Source organism: Candoia aspera, chromosome 8 (assembly GCF_035149785.1).
Source record: "Candoia aspera isolate rCanAsp1 chromosome 8, rCanAsp1.hap2, whole genome shotgun sequence".
In the NCBI taxonomy this organism is placed as follows: domain Eukaryota; kingdom Metazoa; phylum Chordata; class Lepidosauria; order Squamata; family Boidae; genus Candoia; species Candoia aspera.
The window spans coordinates 70,954,263-70,974,880 of NC_086160.1; positions in this window are offsets into that span (position 1 = coordinate 70,954,263).

Genomic DNA, 20,618 nt, shown 5'->3' on the forward strand with positions numbered 1-20,618 from the left:
TTGATCTGTACCTCCTCCCCCTCCTTATACTCCAGTGAATCAGAGAAGTGTCTGTCTGAGCCTCTTCTAAATGTCTTCTGTCTGTGGTGGCCTTAAGATCTGTTTTACCCCTTGTTGCTTTGGTAACACAGCTGGCATAACTCCATCAACATCATCTTCTTTACTCTCTACAATGTAGTAATCTGCAGTGCAGGATGAATATTTTACAAGATCTTGCCAAAATGTCTTACTCCAGACAGGATTTTCTTAAACTGGCTTGGAGTCAAGCTGGCATGAACATAGGATAGGAGCAGCTGAAACATTGTATGAATATACCCTAAGTGAAAAGACAGGCTACAGAAATGAATGCTTTAATATTTTGGGATCAAGGTAATGCAAGATGTGCCTGTTTAGAGTAAGGAACAGCAGCCATAGTCTACCACCCTTAGTCATCCCCTGTAGGTATTTTTTTACTGTACTCAGACTTGTCTGGCAAAATTCAGTGCCTGATCACTAGACATCTGGAGCATAATTTCCTAATGATTACCACAAAGAAGTAAGCAAAATTTTTAAAAAGGTGTCAAGTCTTTTATTAGCCTATTCTGGATCTGGGCAAAGATAAATATAAAGTTCTGCTCAATTTTTGGAAATAGGCAAGACATATTATTCCATTTTTTAAAAATCTGAATTTTGCATAAATGTACATCACCCATGTATTTTTGTTTGATATGCACTTACATCTGTGCACAGTATAAGGCTTATTTTTCCCTTCTCCCCATTATTAATGTGTAGGAGTACACGGTTAAAAGTACTTTAGAGAAAAGCAGTCTTAATGAATTTGTACTGCACGTATAGCTGTTTAGTTTGCTGTGCTGTTTATCTTTATATACAGAGAAGACAATACGGCCAGCCACACTGTCTGCATACCACTGGCATATATCAATGTGCAGGAATTAAATATGAATCAAACACTACACAAAAATTATTTTGTCACAGCTTCACATACTAGTTGCATGGCATTGTTGCAGTGCCTTACAGAAGACCACATGCCAACCTTTAATATACAGAGGGAGAGAAGAAGTACAAGTGAAGGAGAAGAACAGAAAGCTAGGATAAATTCCAGTTCACACAGATCATTTTAGAAATTACAAGAAAGACAGGAACTGAGTTGAAGACTTAAGGAATGGATTGGAAAGAAATCCACTTCTTATCACTCCTTATCTTCCATACAAAGTTGTTTACAAATATTTGAACGAAACTGAAAATGCAATTGCTTCCATCCATTTGCAACAAGTAGGCTGGTGTGTGTGTGTGTGTGTGTGTGTGTGCGCATAGCTTTATCACATAATGAGTTGTTTTTGCTTCATGTGAAACAGTATGCATTACCTTTAACCTGAGGCATGTGTGAGTGACCATGCGGAGGTGACTTTTATGCGAAGGCGAAACAATAGATTTTCTAAGAGACTCATTTTGCAAATTTTATGCCTGAGGTAAACCTGAGACATTTAACCAACTGCTGTTACAGAGCATTACACGCAAGGTTAAGCTTCAATTGGACAGGATTTTATTGTATGTCTCTTCAGTCCACTACAGAGAGGCTTAGCAAATAAAATAAAATTTAAAAACACACTGCTATCATCTTTCAAGTCTTAATGGAAAGTAAGAGGGAGTGGGGTTTTCCGTAGACGAAAGCTTCATAGTTGTTGAAAAGACTTTCTGAACAAGGAATAAAGCTCCCTATATATTATTCTTTAGTTCTCCTATGGTAAATTGTATACTGCCCCCAACAGCTATTTAATAGGTTAATATATATGTAGACAATATAGTATCGATTGGATCTGAGCTAGCTCCACCTGTGTTGAACTAATGGATTTGCAGGGAGCAGCATTCTTGTAAAGGATTTTTACTGCCTAGATTAACACCACCCACCAAGGCTAGCCACTGGAACTGGACTAGACTAAAATTTTTGGCAGCTCTGGGCATTCTGATAATTGTAGACTCCCAAGATGGAACTATAAACATGTGATTGCATTGTAGATAAAGTATAGACCTCATAATTAATCATAGAAAGATTAAAGAGCCAGTTTGGTCTAGTGGTTAAGGTGCTGGGCTAGAAACCAGGAGTTTGTGAGTTCTAGTCCTGCCTTAGGCATGAAAGCCGGCTGGGTGACCTTGGGCCAGTCACACACTCTCAGCCCAACTCACCTCACAGCGTTGTTGTGGGGAGAATAGGAGGAGGAAGGAGTGTTAGGTATGTTTGCTGCCTTGAGTTATTTATAAAAAATAAGGTGGGATAAAAATAAATAAAATAAAATAAAATATATGGTTAAATTTCTCAAAATATGGTAGCGCCTGACCAATTTTGTCTGGTCCCAGAACCTAAGCAGGGCCAGGGCTTATTAATACTTGGATGGAAGACCACCAGAGAATCCCAAGGTAGACTGGGAAGTTTTTTAAAAAAATGGTCATTAAGACAGAAATAGCAGACAAAATTGAAAATGTCCATGTAGTTGCCAAGAGTCAAACTCAGTTCAAAGAAACTTTAATTTACTTTTATGTCTTAAATAACTATAATATATTCTTTTTCATTTCTTTTAGTCATCTGAGATGTTTTCAGGACTTTTTTTGCTGTTGTTGGGCTCTGGACAAAGGAATTTTTCTAAATCCTTTTGTAAAGTAAATAGGAAGACTTCATATAACTTGTCTTTTCTTCTCTCTCTTTTGTTTTTTAAAATTTGATTTTGTTTATCTCAGGTGAGATTAGTCTATAGCCCAAAAGGAAGGGCTAAATCCACTTATTACACATATCTACTCTTTAAGTGCAGGATGTTTCATTATAGAAATTATGCATTTTCCCCACCACTTTTACTCTCAAGTGCCAGAAATGTAGCACAGGGTATGTGTAATGATAGTGGGAAAAATCTTGGGAGATGGGGCAAAGAGATGCTGCCTAGGGAATGGTCAGATAAGAGACAGCACAGCCCGTAGCTGGATAGTGGGTGGGGCAAGAGGCTCAGAAGGGACACTCCCTAGTTTCTCAGGCTGTAAAAGACAGGGGAGAATTGTACTTTCAGACTTGCAAGACTGTTGTCAGCCTTACCATGTAGACCAGACAGGAAACACAACCAGATAAGTGAATTCTACTTTATTGTAAAACTACAGTAACAGAATCTTGTAAGTCTAGAAGTACAATTCTATAAAAATTACAGTGAATCAATTGTAAATGCCAATTTTAGCCAAAACTTTCTTTCAAGTAATGATAGCAAATGTTTAAGAATGCAATAGGTATTGGAAAAAAAAAAACATTTTGACCACCTCCAGCTCTGTCTTTCTACACTTACTGTAAGACATACTTTCCTGGGAGATGTTTCCCCCAGTTGGTGCCTTTTTTCTGAGATACTAAACATTCCTCCTCTGTTATCTGAGTTCTTCTACCTGTTTCCAGAAATATTGTTAGTACCAGCCCAAGAGTCTAATAAAACCTTCCTCAAGAGGCCAACATATTTCTTCCCAGTCATGAGGGATTTCTTTCCTATGAGTCTTATGGAGACCATTCTACCAATGCTCCTCATGTGAAGAATCATCTCCATATCCTAGAAAGAAGAGACAAGCTGAGATCTACTGCCTTTCCCATGGTGTCTTTTTTCTTCCTTCAACTATTTTAAAGAAAGTAGTTTCCTTTCTTGATCGGGGCTTATGACAAACCTGGTTAAGTGCTTCCCCAAAGACAAGGATGAAGAGACCAAAAATGGTGCTAAATAAGTATTGGGGGCTTTATCCCAACAAGGAGCAGGGCCAGAGCCCAAAGCAGGTGGTACTACAATTAGTAGATAGAGCCTTTCTATCTGGAGCTGTAATCTTAAGAGTGCCAGATTTTGGGGGAGGGGGGAAGCAAGTGTTGCTTATTCTTACATGCAGGTAGAATCACGTTACAGATTAGTGTTCAGATATAAGGAGTGAGGTAGGAAGTCTTGGGGCACGCAGCTTCCTTTTCTTTTCACCTCTGTCTCCTCATGGATTATATATTTCTTTGTATGCCACTGCTGGCCTCTGTTTCAAGCCATTTAGGGAAACAAGGACTTTGTTAATTAGGGTTTTGAGCCGTGTTCTGTGAAGTTTCCATAGCAACCTCCCAGTGCACAGCAGCTGGGCTTTAAGCTGCTTTGCATTTGCAACTGGATTTGGAAAGCCTGTTGTACTCAGCAACTACTCCCTTAGTAATCACCACACAGTTTTTTGGACTGCACCAAGGTGCACCTGAAATAAAAGGTACAGAATATTGTGGTGATTGTATTAAATCCCATATCTATCACTGTATTGCTATGGCTGTGCAAAGGTTCAGACCTAAGACTCTATTGAAAGGGAATCTGAATCACCTCTTTGAATGGAATCTTCTGAGTGAATCACCAAATTGATCTGGTGCAGAAAATCTTGAACTGATTCATTGTAGAACTCATGGCCTTCTGGTTTCTAGCTTCTACCCATGACACCAAGCTGGATCTTGTCCATGGACTAGACAATTCCAATCAGTGGTCCAAATAATTTGACTATTTGAAAGAACTGGCTTCTTAATCAACTTGACTCATTCAGTCAAATGACAGTCATGGGCATCTGTGGGATTTGAAGCGATTTGCACAAATATATCTGTATCATCTATATGTCTATGTCTACTGTATATCTCTATCTCCTGTATATCTAAATCTCACTATCATCTCTCCAAATCAGGATTTTTCAAGCAGGGTTTCATGGAATCCTAGGGTTCTGGAGGAGGTCACTAGGGGTTCCCTGGGAGATCACAATTTATTTCAAAAAAAATATTTCAAATTTGGGCAACTTCACATTAAAGAGGTAAGTTTCATACTTTATTTTCAGTTTAAGAACACTGTTCATGCATATATACAGGTCCACCCATGAAACAAATATAATAATTTTGTAATTATTCTGGCCTATTTTTGAGCCTGACTGTGCAGGGGTTCCCTGAGGGCTGAAATATATTTCAACGGTTTCTCCAGGGTCAAAAGGTTGAGAAAGGCTGGTCTAAATATCTATATCTATATCTCATCGATACCGATACCTGTACTTCCTCTATATCCATCTTTTAATAGCTGCTCATGGGTTCTGAAATAAGCTGACCTTTTGATGATGATTCACATAAAAGTCAAAGATAAATGAGGGGTTTCTGGAGAATTTTCTTTGATCTGGAGGTGATGGGGAAAGTATTCAATGCTTCTAGGGTCAGGTATAAAGAATAGAAAAGAAAAGTGGGAGTATTATGGAAGTTAAAAAAAAAAATACATCTCTGTAGTTCCCTCAAACACTCTTTCAGCCTCCCCACTGCTTTTCATTTTAGCCTGAATGTAGAATCTATAGTTACTTTTGAATGTGGGTCAGCTTGACAGAAGTGATGCCAGCAAACATGCCAGTTCCAGGATTAGTTCGTTGCTATAGTGCTTAGTGCTTCTATAGGATCATTACCTTGTCATGGTAATGATCCTATAGATCCTGGAGCTTGAGCACCTCAGTGATGCCATGAGCTAAACCATGAAGGGCCACCCAAGACGGGAAGGTCATGACAGAGAGGTCAGACTAAATGCGATCCCTGGGGAAGGTGATGGCAACCCACCCCAGTATTCTTGCCGTGAAAACTAAATGGAGCAGTACAACCAGAGATATGTCGGTATACCATCGGAAGGTGAGACCCCCCAGGTCGGAAGATGGTCAAAATGCTACTGGGGAGGAACAGAGGATGAGCTCAACTAGCCCCAGACGTGATGACACAGCTAGCTCAAAGCCGAAAGGACGGCTAGCGGCCGACAGTGCTGGTGGTGAACAGCGAATCCGATGTTCTAAGGATCAACACACCATTGGAACCTGGAATGTAAGATCTATGAGCCAGGGCAAATTGGATGTGGTTATTGGTGAGATGTCAAGATTAAAGATAGACATTTTGGGCATCAGTGAACTGAAACGGACTGGAATGGGCCACTTCACATCAAATGACCACCAGATCTACTACCGTGGACAGGAGGACCACAGAAGAAATGGAGTAGCCTTCATAATTAATAGTAAAGTGGCTAAAGCAGTGCTTGGATACAATCCAAAAAATGATAGAATGATCTCAATTCTAATTCAGGGCAAGCCATTTAACATCACAGTGATCCAAATATACGCCCCAACCACAGATGCTGAAGAAGCTGAAGTAGAGCAGTTCTATGAGGATCTACAGCACCTGCTGGACAACACGCCTAAAAGAGATGTTATTTTCATCACAGGAGACTGGAATGCTAAGGTGGGCAGTCAAATGACACCTGGAATTACAGGTAAGCATGGCCTGGGAGAACAAAATGAAGCAGGACATAGGCTGACAGAATTTTGCCAAGACAATTCACTCTGCATAACAAACACTCTCTTCCAACAACCTAAGAGACGGCTTTCTACATGGACTTCACCAGATGGACAGCATCGAAATCAGATTGACTACATCCTTTGCAGCCAAAGGTGGTGGACATCTGTACAGTTGGTAGAAACAAGACGTGGAGCTGACTGTAGTTCAGATCACGAACTTCTTCTTGCACAATTTAGGATCAGACTAAAGAGATTAGGGAAGACCCACAGATCAGCTAGATATGAGCTCACTAATATTCCTAAGGAATATGCAGTGGAGGTGAAGAATAGATTTAAGGGACTGGACTTAGTAGATAGGGTCCCGGAAGAACTCTGGACAGAAGTTTGCAACACTGTTCAGGAGGCAGCAACAAAATACATCCCAAAGAAAGAGAAAACCAAGAAGGCAAAATGGCTGTCTGCTGAGACACTAGAAGTAGCCCAAGAAAGAAGGAAAGCAAAAGGCAACAGTGATAGGGGGAGATATGCCCAACTAAATGCAAAATTCCAGAGGTTAGCCAGAAGAGATAAGGAATTAAACAAGCAATGCGCGGAAGTGGAAGAAGACAATAGAATAGGAAGGACAAGAGACCTCTTCCAGAAAATTAGAAACATCGGAGGTAAATTCCAGACAAAGATGGGCATGGTCAAAAACAAAGATGGCAAGGACCTAACAGAAGAAGAAGAGATCAAGAAAAGGTGGCACGAATATACAGAAGACCTGTATAGGAAGGATAACAATATCGGGGATAGCTTTGACGGTGTGGTCAGTGAGCTAGAGCCAGACATCCTGAAGAGTGAGGTTGAGTGGGCCTTAAGAAGCATTGCTAATAACAAGGCAGCAGGAGACAACGGCATCCCAGCTGAACTGTTCAAAATCTTGCAAGATGATGCTGTCAAGATAATGCATGCTATATGCCAGCAAATTTGGAAAATACAGGAATGGCCATCAGATTGGAAAAAATCAACTTATATCCCCATACCAAAAAAGGGAAACACTACAGAATGTTCAAACTATCAAACAGTGGCACTCATTTCACATGCCAGTAAGGTAATGCTCAAGATCCTGCAAGGTAGACTTCAGCAGTTCATGGAGCGAGAATTGCCAGATGTACAAGCTGGGTTTAGAAAAGGTAGAGGAACCAGGGATCAAATTGCCAATATCCGCTGGATAATGGAAGCAGCCAGGGAGTTTCAGAAAAACATCTATTTCTGTTTTATTGACTATTCTAAAGCCTTTGACTGTGTGGACCATAACAAATTGTGGCAAGTTCTTAGTGGTATGGGGATACCAAGTCATCTTGTATGCCTCCTGAAGAATCTGTATAACGACCATGTAGCAACAGTAAGAACAGACCATGGAACAACGGACTGGTTTAAGATTGGGAAAGGAGTACGGCAGGGCTGTATACTCTCACCCTAACTATTCAACTTTTATGCAGAACACATCATGCGACATGCTGGGCTTGAGGAATCCAAGGATGGAGTTAAAATCGCTGGAAGAAAGATTAACAGTCTCAGATATGCAGATGATACCACTTTGATGGCTGAAAGCGAAGAGGAACTGAGGAGCCTTATGATGAAGGTGAAAGAAGAAAGTGCAAAAGCTGGCTTGCAGCTGAACCTCAAAAAAACCAAGATTATGGCAACCAGCTTGATTGATAACTGGCAAATAGAGGGAGAAAATGTAGAAGCAGTGAAAGACTTTGTATTTCTAGGTGCAAAGATTACTGCAGATGCTGACTGCAGTCAGGAAATCAGAAGACACTTAATCCTTGGGAGAAGAGCAATGACAAATCTCGATAAAATAGTTAAGAGCAGAGACATCACACTGACAACAAAGGTCTGCATAGTTAAAGCAATGGCGTTCCCTGTAGTAACATATGGCTGCGAGAGCTGGACCATAAGGAAGGCTGAGAGAAGGAAGATCGATGCTTTTGAACTGTGGTGTTGGAGGAAAATTCTGAGAGTGCCTTGGACTGCAAGAAGATCCAACCAGTCCATACTCCAAGAAATAGAGCCAGACTGCTCACTTGAGGGAATGATATTAAAGGCAAAACTGAAGTACTTTGGCCACATAATGAGAAGACAGGACACCCTGGAGAAGATGCTGATGCTGGGGAGAGTGGAGGGCAAAAGGAAGAGGGGCCGACCAAGGGCAAGGTGGATGGATGATATTCTAGGGGTGACGGACTCATCCCTGGGGGAGCTGGGGGTGTTGACGACCGACAGGAAGCTCTGGCATGTTGGAGAGGATGTGTTCTGATCTTTTTGTTTCCTTCTTAGCTTTTTTATTGTCTCTTTTGAATGGTATGTAAATGTGGTTTATCTCTATGTGTCTATTGATGGCCGATTGGTCTGAATGCCAAACTTCCAGGAATTCCCTAGCATTTTTGGATTTGGCTTGGTCTAGGATGCTGACAGTTTCCCAGCTGAAAGTATGGCTGAGTCTGTCCATGTGTTGTGAGATTAAGGAGTTTTCATCGTATCTTCTGACTGCCACTTGGTGTTCGTGGATGCACTCTGTTGGTCTTCTGCCTGCCTTTCCTACATAGTAAAGACTTTTTATCTTTACTCTTATTTATATTATTTATTATTGTAATTTTATACTGTATATTTTATGATTGTTGTTTTAATTGATTATTGTAAACTGCCCAGAGTCCCCCGATGGGAGGAGATGGGCAGGGACAAATTGGACAAATAAATAAATAAAAATAAATAAATAGTGGCTGTTACAGTCCTTGCACTGTATGTTGTAGATGACGCCTGTTTTTTCTTCTTGAGCCACTGGGCCTTTTGGTTTGCTTAAGATGTTTTGGGAGGGCTTTAGTTGGTTTGTGTGCTACGGTGATGCCTTGTGATTGTAAGCTTCTAAGCAAACTTCTTAGCAGGACCCAGTAATAGTGCTACAAGTCTGTTAGAATACAACATAAAGAATTGGAATAGATGTCTATGAAGTATTTGGATTAAAGACTACACAAAAAGGGGGTTGGGGCTGGTTTTCTCATAATAAAAGAAAAAGTACAGTGAAAAGTACATTTTCACAATACTTGAAAACCCCAGAAAAAAAGCTGAAAATCCTGAAGAAGTGACTCTCCCAACTGTGTAAGTATTTTATCAGGATTATTTACTGTGTTTGGCAATGTTTTGCTTGTGAATGTGCTTTCATTCTGGAGTGGTCTACTCTTAACCCTATTTTTTACCCATAAGCTCTACTATTATTATTGCATGAAGGTTTTTAAGAACACAACTATTATGCTGTACAAGAACTGGTTGTATATGCTTTTGTTCATACACATTTAATGTAAGCTTTGGAGGCAGGGGAAAAGATAATTTCTTGCCTCTCAAATCCCCCCCCCCCCCAATAAGTGCGTTCAGGCAGTTAAAGTGATATTTTTTTCTAATAGTTTGCTGAAAAATACTCAGCTGACTCTGATTTGCAACTGAACCAAGGCACCATAAACTGAAAAACCTTAACCTTATGGATAACAGGGACATTTGAATTCAGAAAGGGGCATTTTCATTCCTTGCAACCTCCATTACTCCATGCACTTGCTCCTGTAACCTATTTGCCTGAAATATTAGGGCTATTCTCCAGTATAGGGCAATCATCTCTGCAAATTTAATCTCATGATAGCCCAAAACAACAATTAATAGTGCATTAAAAAACAATGGACAGATGTTTAAAGATGTATGACTTCTAATTTTTGCACTGGCTTCATGAAAATAGCATAGTTCAGCTCTTCCAATGCTCTAGGTTCCATATCTCTTCCTTTTTTAAAAAATGTATTTTTCCCATATGGTAGGCAACACCAAATTCCATTTTTTGGAATCTCCTTCCAGGGCCAGATAGTAAGTTGGACTGCATTATCTTTGAAGGAACATGGATTAGACTCAGCTGTTTCTGGAGGTCTTGATTTGGTTCCCAAACCAGACTGGGTGATCTCTTTCTTCCACCCCTACATCATCAATATATATGCAGATTCCATTGTTAGTCCTTAATTTATCATGTAGTGGAACAGAACACCCATTTCTGTTCCTGGCTCACACCTTGAATTGTATACATGCATTAAGCTTGATCTTTTTAATGTCACTGAAGAATGTGACTTTGTATCCACAGGGAAGTGGCAGAGGCCAAGAAACATGGAAATGGGGGGACTGGTTTCACATACTGAAGTGACCAGCCAATCCATAGTTTCTGATTCCTTTTATGGGTGAATTAAGAACACAGGAATGAATTTATGATGCACCCAAACTGGTACCTGATACTTTCTATTTTGTATGAGCAGTTTAGATGGGTATTCTCAACTCTGTTGTTGTATCTTCATTTGCAACTTGCAGGGGCATCTGCAGGGGGTAGGTTTGTGTCAAAAATGTCAAGATGGTGGCTGTGGCCATGTGATCAAAGCCCTGCCCCTTTTTACATTAAAAGGTTGTGGGATTCAGGCACAGGGTCTTTTATGAACCCCTTGGATGCACCTGGAAACTTGCTGGTTTGCACCCACAAAGTGCTAGACTGCATGAGTTACCCAAAATATCAAAGAAAAGTTCTTCCTTCATTTTCCTATGAATCAAGGTCACAACATGTCCTTTTTTCTCTCCAATAAATAGTAATAAAACTTTTTTGATAATTTCCCCCCCCCCTGATGCCAATGAACCTTTTGATATTCAAAGGAGGCTAACAGTTGGCGAACATGGTAAATGTGACTTATTTAAATTTCCAAGAGTAAGCAAGAAGGAATTTTGATTTAACACCTCTGGCAAAAATAGGCACAATTCAGTGCTCGCTTGTCTGAATCAGTAATGAGGTTTTTTGCTTCTGAAAGGGTCCATAAGAGCAATTAATTTGGGAACTGCTTCCAGAATGACTGCTTGGTGATTACAGCCTGCAGCAGAGCCATCATGTTTTCAAAAGTGGCAGTTGTACCTACCTGAGTGGTTAAAGTTACTCAGTTGCCAACTGGTTGTGGGAAAGGTTTTGAATGGACCAACAAAATCCTTAAAATGATGACTGTGTATTAACTCTCACACTGATTTCTAGAATGGAGGGTTGATTTAGGGGTGGGAGATTGTGGGAAGGCTGGGAACAGAGTGGGGCGTAAGACATGAGAAGACATAAACAAGCAAAAAGTAGAGGGTGATTCACCTGGCAGCTTCTCTTATAAATGACGGCTTTGCCCAGGTGGGAGGAGATGGGTGGTGACAATGTTAATAAACAAATAAGTAAAAATAAGAAACCTGGAAGAAGCATTTTACATCAGTCCAAGAGATTCTGCCTTAATGAACTCACTATAAAGGAGGATGAGAAATTTCGCTTATGGTTGCCAAGATTTTGCATTCACCCCAAACTAGTGTTAAAGATACTTTACTGCAACCTGTGTAGTTTTTGCTTCCAAATCCGGGGTCCAACCATCTCCTCCTTTTATATGCCCACAGAAGCTATGGTAGCAAAATGTCTTGTCCGGCTGCATGGGGTCTGACAGTAGGAAATAACAGTGGTAGTCTTTTCATTTGATTTTCTTTTCTGGTTTCTTAGATGTATTTCCTCCATCACCTAGGCTGGAGCTAGCTATGGAAGGATGCATCTAATTTCATCAGGAAGAGCACCAGACCTTTTGCTACTATATCTTCTGTGAGCTTTAAGTACAAGGAGATTGTCTACCAGATTCAGGTAGACTCTGTCCTGATTACCAGGAAACACACTGAGGCGAGGACTTGGTCTCTAATATTTATTAGTAGTACTTAACAAGAATCCTAACAAACTGAGAAAGCGTGGGAAAACCCAGCCATATAAACCCCAAAGGTTAAGGCGGTCCCGATCTGTGTCTCTTTGAATGGCTGAACAGTTCCTCAGTGCTACGCATGCGCTTGACAGTCTGGGTGAGAGCCCCCTGCTCGCCATCCTTACTCATGACAGACTCACTACTTATGTAATTAGTTACCAATCACTAAAAAGGAAGGGAAAAGATGAAATGTGTTTCAGTATCATATTAGGGATTGCCTATTCTTTCTCTGTTTAACTAAGTGGTAACACCTAGCCAGTCTTGGCTGATTCTTCAGAAGCTAAACAGGGTTGGACCTAGTTACTTGGATGGGAAATGATTACAAAATTTCAGGGCTGTAGGCTAGACTGGAAAGTCAAAATAAACCCAACCCCAAAGGCAATGTCAAACTGTTTTCCTGTTGTTGCCAAGAAAAGTACATGGGCATACCCATGAAATCACCATGAAGGGAGTTCAGCTAGAAGACATCCCCCCCCATCACACTGTTAATTTCTGTCATGTTCTCATTTCAATGTGCTGTTAACATTGTAACGTTTCACATGTCATCTTCTGTTCCGTGTTCCTTCACCCGGGGTTTTTCCATTCCTCCACCCTCCGTTGTTTTGAGGGCTTGGAATGTATGTTTGGGTTTGCGCTCCTGCTCAAGGTTACTTTCCCAGGCGCGTCTAACGGCTTCTAGCACCTGGGAGGGGGAGCGTCCTGACGAGGGATGGGGCGGAACTTGCTCACAGGCAAGGCTTTTAAGTTTGTATTTGGCGCGCTTTTGCTCATTCTCAGCTTTCTCTGTATTTGCATACTATTCCTTTAATAAATCAGTTATCTTTAAGCCCGAGCTTGTGAGATTGAGTATTTGGGATTAGGCAACCGTTACATAAAGCTGAGAATCCCATTTCATCCATTTTCCGCTAGCCCCATCCAATCGTTGGATAAGAGGGAACGCTAGCGATGACAGAACATCAGCTTCGCGCAAGTGATGGAAGCGAGGAGGAGCGGGAGGCGGCAAGAATCCGGCCAGCTCTAACCTCGAGAGCGCAAAGAGCAGCACGTCGTGAGTTGCGGGATGTCCAATTAGATGAGCTGCTAATCTCCATGCAGGAGAGCCTCAGGAGTGAACATAGAACTGTTATGGAAAGAGCACCGGGGAGGGGGTCTCCACAATTATCCTGGGAGCCCGAAGTCCCCTTGTCACCGAGGGTGGTGGTAACCAACCAACCCCTGGAAGAGCTGGTCACTCCGGCTCGTATGAGGGCATTAGAGGATAAAATGGATTTAATAGTGACAATCCTTAAGGATCTACCCAGAGATGCAGAGCCCACCCCGGAGGATTGGGAGGAAGAGCCGTCACAGTACCCCAGGCATAGTACCCTACAAACCAGGGGGAGAAGCAAGACTCGATCAGCCCGTCAGGCGGGGGGGCGAGAGGCAAGACCTCCTAGGGATCGGCCACCCATGGGGGCTCGGCGTACGCTGACATTCGCGGAACCGCCACAGCCAGCTGAGCCGGCAAGAAACTTCCCACCATTTGGAGTGAAGTTCGATGGGGATCCCACTATGCTCTCCTTCTTTATCACTAATGCCAAGCATTATATGGAAGATTGGGGCCGGAACTTTCGGTCAGAACATGGCAAAATCAATTTCATTGCCAACAAACTGAGAGGAAGGGCAGCTGATTGGTATGTGCAACTGTGCCAGGCTGAGGCAACTGAGTTAGAGGACTTCGACGACTTTTTGTGGGCACTTAAACAGCATTTCGAAGACCCTCTAGCCCAAGAAACAGCTAAAAATGCCCTGAGGAAACTCTACCAAGGGTCCCTCTCAGTTGCCAATTATGCGTTGGAATTTAAAGCTTTGTCAGGGAAAGTGGAAGACTGGTCTGAGCCAACCTTAATTGAAATGTTTAAGCAGGGGCTAGAACCAGAAATCCTTCGCTGGGCACTAGGAAGAGATGATCCCAAAACACTGTACGGGTGGATTCAGTTGGCGGGCAGCGCAGAAAATGCTCTGCAAACCTATGCCCATACCAAAGAGCTTAGACAATCGCGTCTTGCTAGAGGAGCGCGCACATCTGGACTTGCCAGCCGCCCCAAACCCAAAACCTGGGAAGAAGAAAGGGAACGACGATTCTCCAAAGGTCAGTGCCTGAAATGTGGGAAAGAAGGGCATCGAGCCACGTCGTGCCCGAGACGCCGTCCAGAGGAACGACAGACGAAACCTACAGTAAAGTCGCCTGCTCCTGCTCCACCGCGGAAACTGAAAGCGGCCGTCGCAGAACTGGACCCCCCAGAACTACCCTTCGGAGAGGAGGAAGAAGAGTTGCAATTCGAGCAGCCGGCGGGAAAAGCCTACCACCTGCCCTGAAGGGCGCCCTAGGGCAGGTGGAAGAAACCGGGCGTAACCACGATTCGGTGAGTGGAAATTTCCCCACACTGACTGTTAAAGTTAAACTGAGCTCAAAAACCAAAACTGTGGAAGTTTGGGCCATGCTAGACTCGGGCTGCTCCCGTTCCCTTATGCACCCTGATGTCGTAGCGGCTCTGGAACTGCCCACGTTTCCTTTGCCAAGACCTATGATCTTCACCCAATTGGATGGAACTATGGCGGGAGGGAAAGCAGTCAATTATTCCACGGGACTGGTCGCCTTACAGATGGGCTCCCATCAGGAAAAGCTGCCATTTGTGGTAGCTCCAGTGGGGGGTCCTCTGGTTATCCTGGGGATGCCTTGGTTTGTGCAACAAAACCCTTTTATCAACTGGCTACATAGAACTGTGACTTTTGCAGATGGATTTTACAAAGTACCCGAAAAAGACCTACTGGAAGACATGGAGGGTGGAGGGGTAGCGTATACTACTGTGCAAACGCTTCAACCTCTTGAGGGACTACCCAATCAGTATCAGGATTTTGCTGAGGTATTTGGGGAAAAGGAAGCAGATCGCTTGCCACCCCACCAAAAAACGGACTGTGCCATTGAATTTTTACCAAACGTAAAATTGCCTCACCCAAAAATATACCCCATGTCTCCCAAAGAGCTCACTATGCTAAGGGAGTTCATTGACAAAAACCTGGCTAGGGGTTTCATTGAGCCTGCTAATTCCCCGGTAGGAGCCCCTGTCCTATTCAGGCCAAAAAAGGATGGGTCATTAAGGCTTTGTACCGATTTCCGCGGGCTCAATGCGGTCTCAATATTAAATAAATATCCTTTGCCCCTGATCAAAGATATGTTATCACATCTGGCCAGAGGCAAAATCTTCTCAAAACTGGATTTGAGAGAAGCCTATTTTCGTATTCGTATAAGGGAAGGGGATGAGTGGAAAACAGCCTTCAACTGTCCTCTTGGGGCTTTCCAATACAAAGTCTTACCCTTTGGTTTATCCGGAGCACCTGGGGTCTTTATGCAACTAATCAATGAGGTCTTGCATGACCACCTATTTAAGGGGGTACTAGTATACTTGGATGATGTATTGATTTATACTGAAACCATGTCAGAACATATCCACTTGGTGCGTAAGGTACTGGCTAAATTGAAAAAAGCAAAGTTGTACGCTAAACTGTCAAAATGTGCCTTTCATCAGTCACAAATTGATTACCTCGGCTATCGAATTTCAGCTAAGGGCATTGAAATGGACCCTGCAAAAGTAGAAGCTATTGTGGCATGGGAGCCTCCCCGTACCAGGAGACAATTACAAAGTTTCCTTGGATTCGCTAATTTTTATCGGGCATTCGCCCAAAATTTTGCTGAAATTGCCCTCCCCCTTACTGAACTGTTAAAAACCAAAGGACAGGGGGATACGCGACGTTCAAAGAACCCAGGCGCGCTCCTTAAATGGACTCCTGCCTGTCAGCAAGCGTTCGAAGCGCTCAAACAAATCTTTACCACAGAGCCAATTTTACAGCATCCAGACCCCTCTAAACCCTTCGTTGTACAAGTCGATGCTTCTGATTTCTCCATAGGAGCAATCTTGTTACAATCTGACCACTCTGGTGCCTTGAAACCCTGTGCTTACCTCTCTCGCAAATTCACTGAAACTGAGAGGAGATGGCACGTTTGGGAAAAAGAGGCTTTTGCTGTAAAAACGGCTTTAGAAACATGGCGACACCTATTGGAAGGCACTTCCAACCCTTTTGAAGTCTGGACTGACCATAAAAACCTGGAAGCTCTAAGCACCAGTCGAAAACTCAGTCCCAAACAGCTGCGCTGGGCTGAGTTTTTCAGCCGCTTCGACTTCACCCTTAAATTCATACCAGGCAAGAAAAACTTTTTAGCTGATGCACTCTCCCGCAGACCCCAAGATGCTGGCCCAGGGCCAACGGTCCAAGGCACCGTCTGGACCGACAAACAATTAAGTTTGGCAGCAGTGACTCGCAGCCAGACCCGAACGCAATCAACGCAACCTCCAGCCGCTCTGCCTTCCAGCCGCTCGCCGCGCTTGTCAATTCCATCCGATTTGCAACAACAGTTGCTTTTCCACCTTAAAACAGATACTTGGTTACAAACCAATAGAAACAGTTTAACCTTCACTGACGATCTTGCCTGGCACAACGATCGCCTCTATGTACCCGATGCTATGCGAAAAACCATACTCCAGCGTTGCCACGATGACAAGCTGGCTGGACATTTTGGCTATGTAAAAACTCTGCACCTTGTTCGCCGGCAATTCTGGTGGCCAACTTTACTCAAAGACCTGAAGGCATATGTTACTGCTTGCCCTGTATGTGCAGCGATAAAGCGCAAAACAGGCAAACCCCAAGGTCTCCTTCAACCCGTTGCCACCCCATCTGTCCCCTGGCAGGACATTTCCATGGACTTTATCGTTGATCTACCCCCTAGTCAACGCAAAACTGTCATTTGGGTGGTCAAAGACTTTTTCTCCAAACAAGCCCACTTCATCCCATGCGCTTCTATCCCCACCGCACAACAGCTGGCACGCCTCTTCCTCATCCACGTGTACCGCCTCCACGGTATCCCCGCCCGTTTGGTGAGTGACAGAGGCACACAATTTACGTCACAATTCTGGCGGGCATTTTTAAAACTTTTGGGCACCAAACAGTCACTGTCCACCGCGTGGCATCCGGAAACGGACGGATCTACAGAGGCGGTTAATTCTACACTGGAACAATATCTCAGGGCTTTTGTTAACTACCAACAGGACAATTGGGTCGACCTACTCCCATTTGCAGAGGTCGCCTACAACAATGCCGTTCATCAAACCACTGGTCAAGTTCCTTTTAAAACAGTTTTTGGACGTGAGTTTGTTCCTATTCCTGAACTTCCCCATCCACAACCGCTGCCAGCTTCCCTTACTGACTGGGCGGACGCTCTCAAGCACTCATGGATTAATATTCAACAAGCTCTCCTCCATGCCCAGGCTACTTATAAACGCCATGCCGATGCAAAGCGTTCCCCAGAACCATCTTTTGCTGTCGGAGATAAAGTCTACTTATCAACTAAGTTTATCAAATCCCCACAACCCTCCAAGAAACTTGGCCCTAAATTTGTCGGACCTTTCCCAATTATCGCCCAAATTAACCCTGTTACGTTTAAACTTGATTTGCCTCACAACCTTAAACGTTTACATCCTGTTTTCCATTGTAGTTTACTCAAGCCCTACCTGCCGTCGGACCGCTGGCATCCCCAACCCATTCCACCACCTCCGCTCATGATCGACAACCAGCAACACTTCGAGGTGACATCCATCCTTGACTCCCGACGCCAGCGCTCCGCTTTACAGTACCTCGTCCGCTGGAAGCATTTCCCTCATCCTGAATGGGTTGCTGCTCCAGACGTGCGTTCCCCTCGTCTGGTAGCCCAATTTCACTCTGCCTATCCTGACAAACCTGCTCCATAGTTTTTTTTGGGGGGGGCAATATGTCATGTTCTCATTTCAATGTGCTGTTAACATTGTAACGTTTCACATGTCATCTTCTGTTCCGTGTTCCTTCACCCGGGGTTTTTCCATTCCTCCACCCTCCGTTGTTTTGAGGGCTTGGAATGTATGTTTGGGTTTGCGCTCCTGCTCAAGGTTACTTTCCCAGGCGCGTCTAACGGCTTCTAGCACCTGGGAGGGGGAGCGTCCTGACGAGGGATGGGGCGGAACTTGCTCACAGGCAAGTCTTTTAAGTTTGTATTTGGCGCGCTTTTGCTCATTCTCAGCTTTCTCTGTATTTGCATACTATTCCTTTAATAAATCAGTTATCTTTAAACCCGAGCTTGTGAGACTGAGTATTTGGGATTAGGCAACCGTTACAATTTCTCTCTGTTCCTTCTGAAACTGAGGACTTCTTATAGGTCTTAACTTGCTTTCTCCTGGAACCTTTAGGAGGAACCCCCACCATCCACCCCACGCCCTTTTAGGCACATGATGTAACATCCATCCCCAGGTGTAATTATTTGCCCTCCCATCCCAAGCCTGCCTACAAAACCAGGTCTTTAATCTTTTGCGGAAGTCCAGGAGTGAGGGGGCTTGTCTCACCTCTGGGGGAAGGATGTTCCAAAGGGCGTGAGCTACAGCAGAGAAGGCACGCTTCCGAGACCCCGCTAGATGGAATTCTTTTATGGATGACCCGTAACATGTCCTCCCTGCATGACCGGGTGGGGCGGGTCGATGTGATGGGGATGAGACAGTCCCTCAGATATCCTGGTCCCATGCCATGCAGGGCTTTAAAGGTGATAACCAACACCTTGAATTGGACCCGGAAGCAAACTGGGACAAACATTGCATGTATACAGACATTTTCTTCCAACTGGTTTGCTTATATATTGATTCATTACTTAAAATGAGCAGCTCCCCAGGAATTTCTGCCTGGTTTTTGGTTTGGCTGACATACTCATCCATGCAGGAGGAACTATTCTGTTAAATCCCTCTAGTTCAATATATTAATCCCACATCAGTCCTTTTCCTTGGCTCCAGTTTCTGGTTCCCATAACTTCCTTTTTCATATCCTAACAATCATACTTACTGCAGACAAGCAGCAAAATGTTTACTGCATAATATTGTGGTCAGTACCAAACAGGACATACACCAGCTTTTCCTACATACAACTTTCCTACGTATATATGAACATTCTTTGCACAATCCTGCCTATTCAGCAACATTGCCAACAAAAATGTGTACATTTGGAGGAATCTGCACTAAAGCATATACAAGTTTTAGGGTCAGCTTTCAACACAGACCCACACCCATTCACATTGGAGGACATGGAAATTAACAGATTCACCAAAATGAAAGAACCAAGAGAAGGTGATATTGGCAGATTCCCCAGTCCCTATAGCAAGATTTTTCAACCAGGGTTTTGTGGAATCCTTGGGTTCTATGAGAGGTCATCAGGAGCTCCCTGGAAGATCCCAATTATATTTTCTTTATTTTTACTTTAAGAACACTGTTAATGCATATATCCAGGCCTACCCATGAAACAAATACAATAATTTTGTAGCTTCTGGCCTATATTTGAGCCTGAACATGCAGAGGTTCTCTGAGGCTTGAAAAATATTTCAGGGGTTTCTCCTCCAGGAATAATGCTGTGTTGTGGAGTAACACAGGGTCAGGAGGTTGAGAAAGGCTGCTCTGGAGGGAAGCCTACAAATGGTAAACAGCAGACCTCTAGCTTGTTTAGTATTTTGGGCATTAAAACAGCCAGGCATGGCATTGTAGCAAGCATCTTGATTTCAGATGAAAAGCAACACAATTACATCTTGCTTAAAGAGAGGTGACAAAATGGTTAGTGCCACTTCAGGAGAATTACAGCCAGATGAAACAAATTATCCCTGCTTTCCTTTGCAGAAAGGAAATTATATTCATCCCCCTTTCCCCTGACATAAACAGACACACACACCTTCCATGCCTGGCTAATCGGGTTGCCTGACAATCACACATTCTCATAAAATCATTCCATTTTATTATGATGATTTCTCATGGCCAGCTGCAGGATAATAACCATACTGATTTCCTCTCCCCTCCTCCTCTCTTGTAATGTTGTAAAGCCCTCAGCTGCTACCAGAAAGTTCAGATAAATGTAAGTTATATTGCCTGATAATATAACGCTAAAGCTAAAGGCACTTTGGAGATGGAGTGAGAAAAGATGATAGAACAGAAAGTCTGTCGCTTCTCCCTATCTTGTTTGACTTGGGACTTTTCCAGGGATGGCTATTTCTGGAGGGCTATTTCTAGAGGAACAGCATCAATCAGTTGCTATTATTTGGAAATTCAATGGAGCTGCCATGTTCAGAGTGAGTCTACCTCTTCACCTCAGCTATTAAAGATGGGAGGGCAGTTGCCTTCATGCCCTGTACATGAATTTTTCCCCAGAAGTATGTGATGAAAATAATTAAAAATAGGATGTAGAACTAGAAAGCACTTTTTTTTTTCATCTAGGTATTTCTTGCCTCACCCAGAGAAGCAGGACATCTGCTCAGAAGTGATTGTGAATGCTTGGTTCCCACAAGCAATCTATTTCCATCATGGTTGACCATTAGCAGAA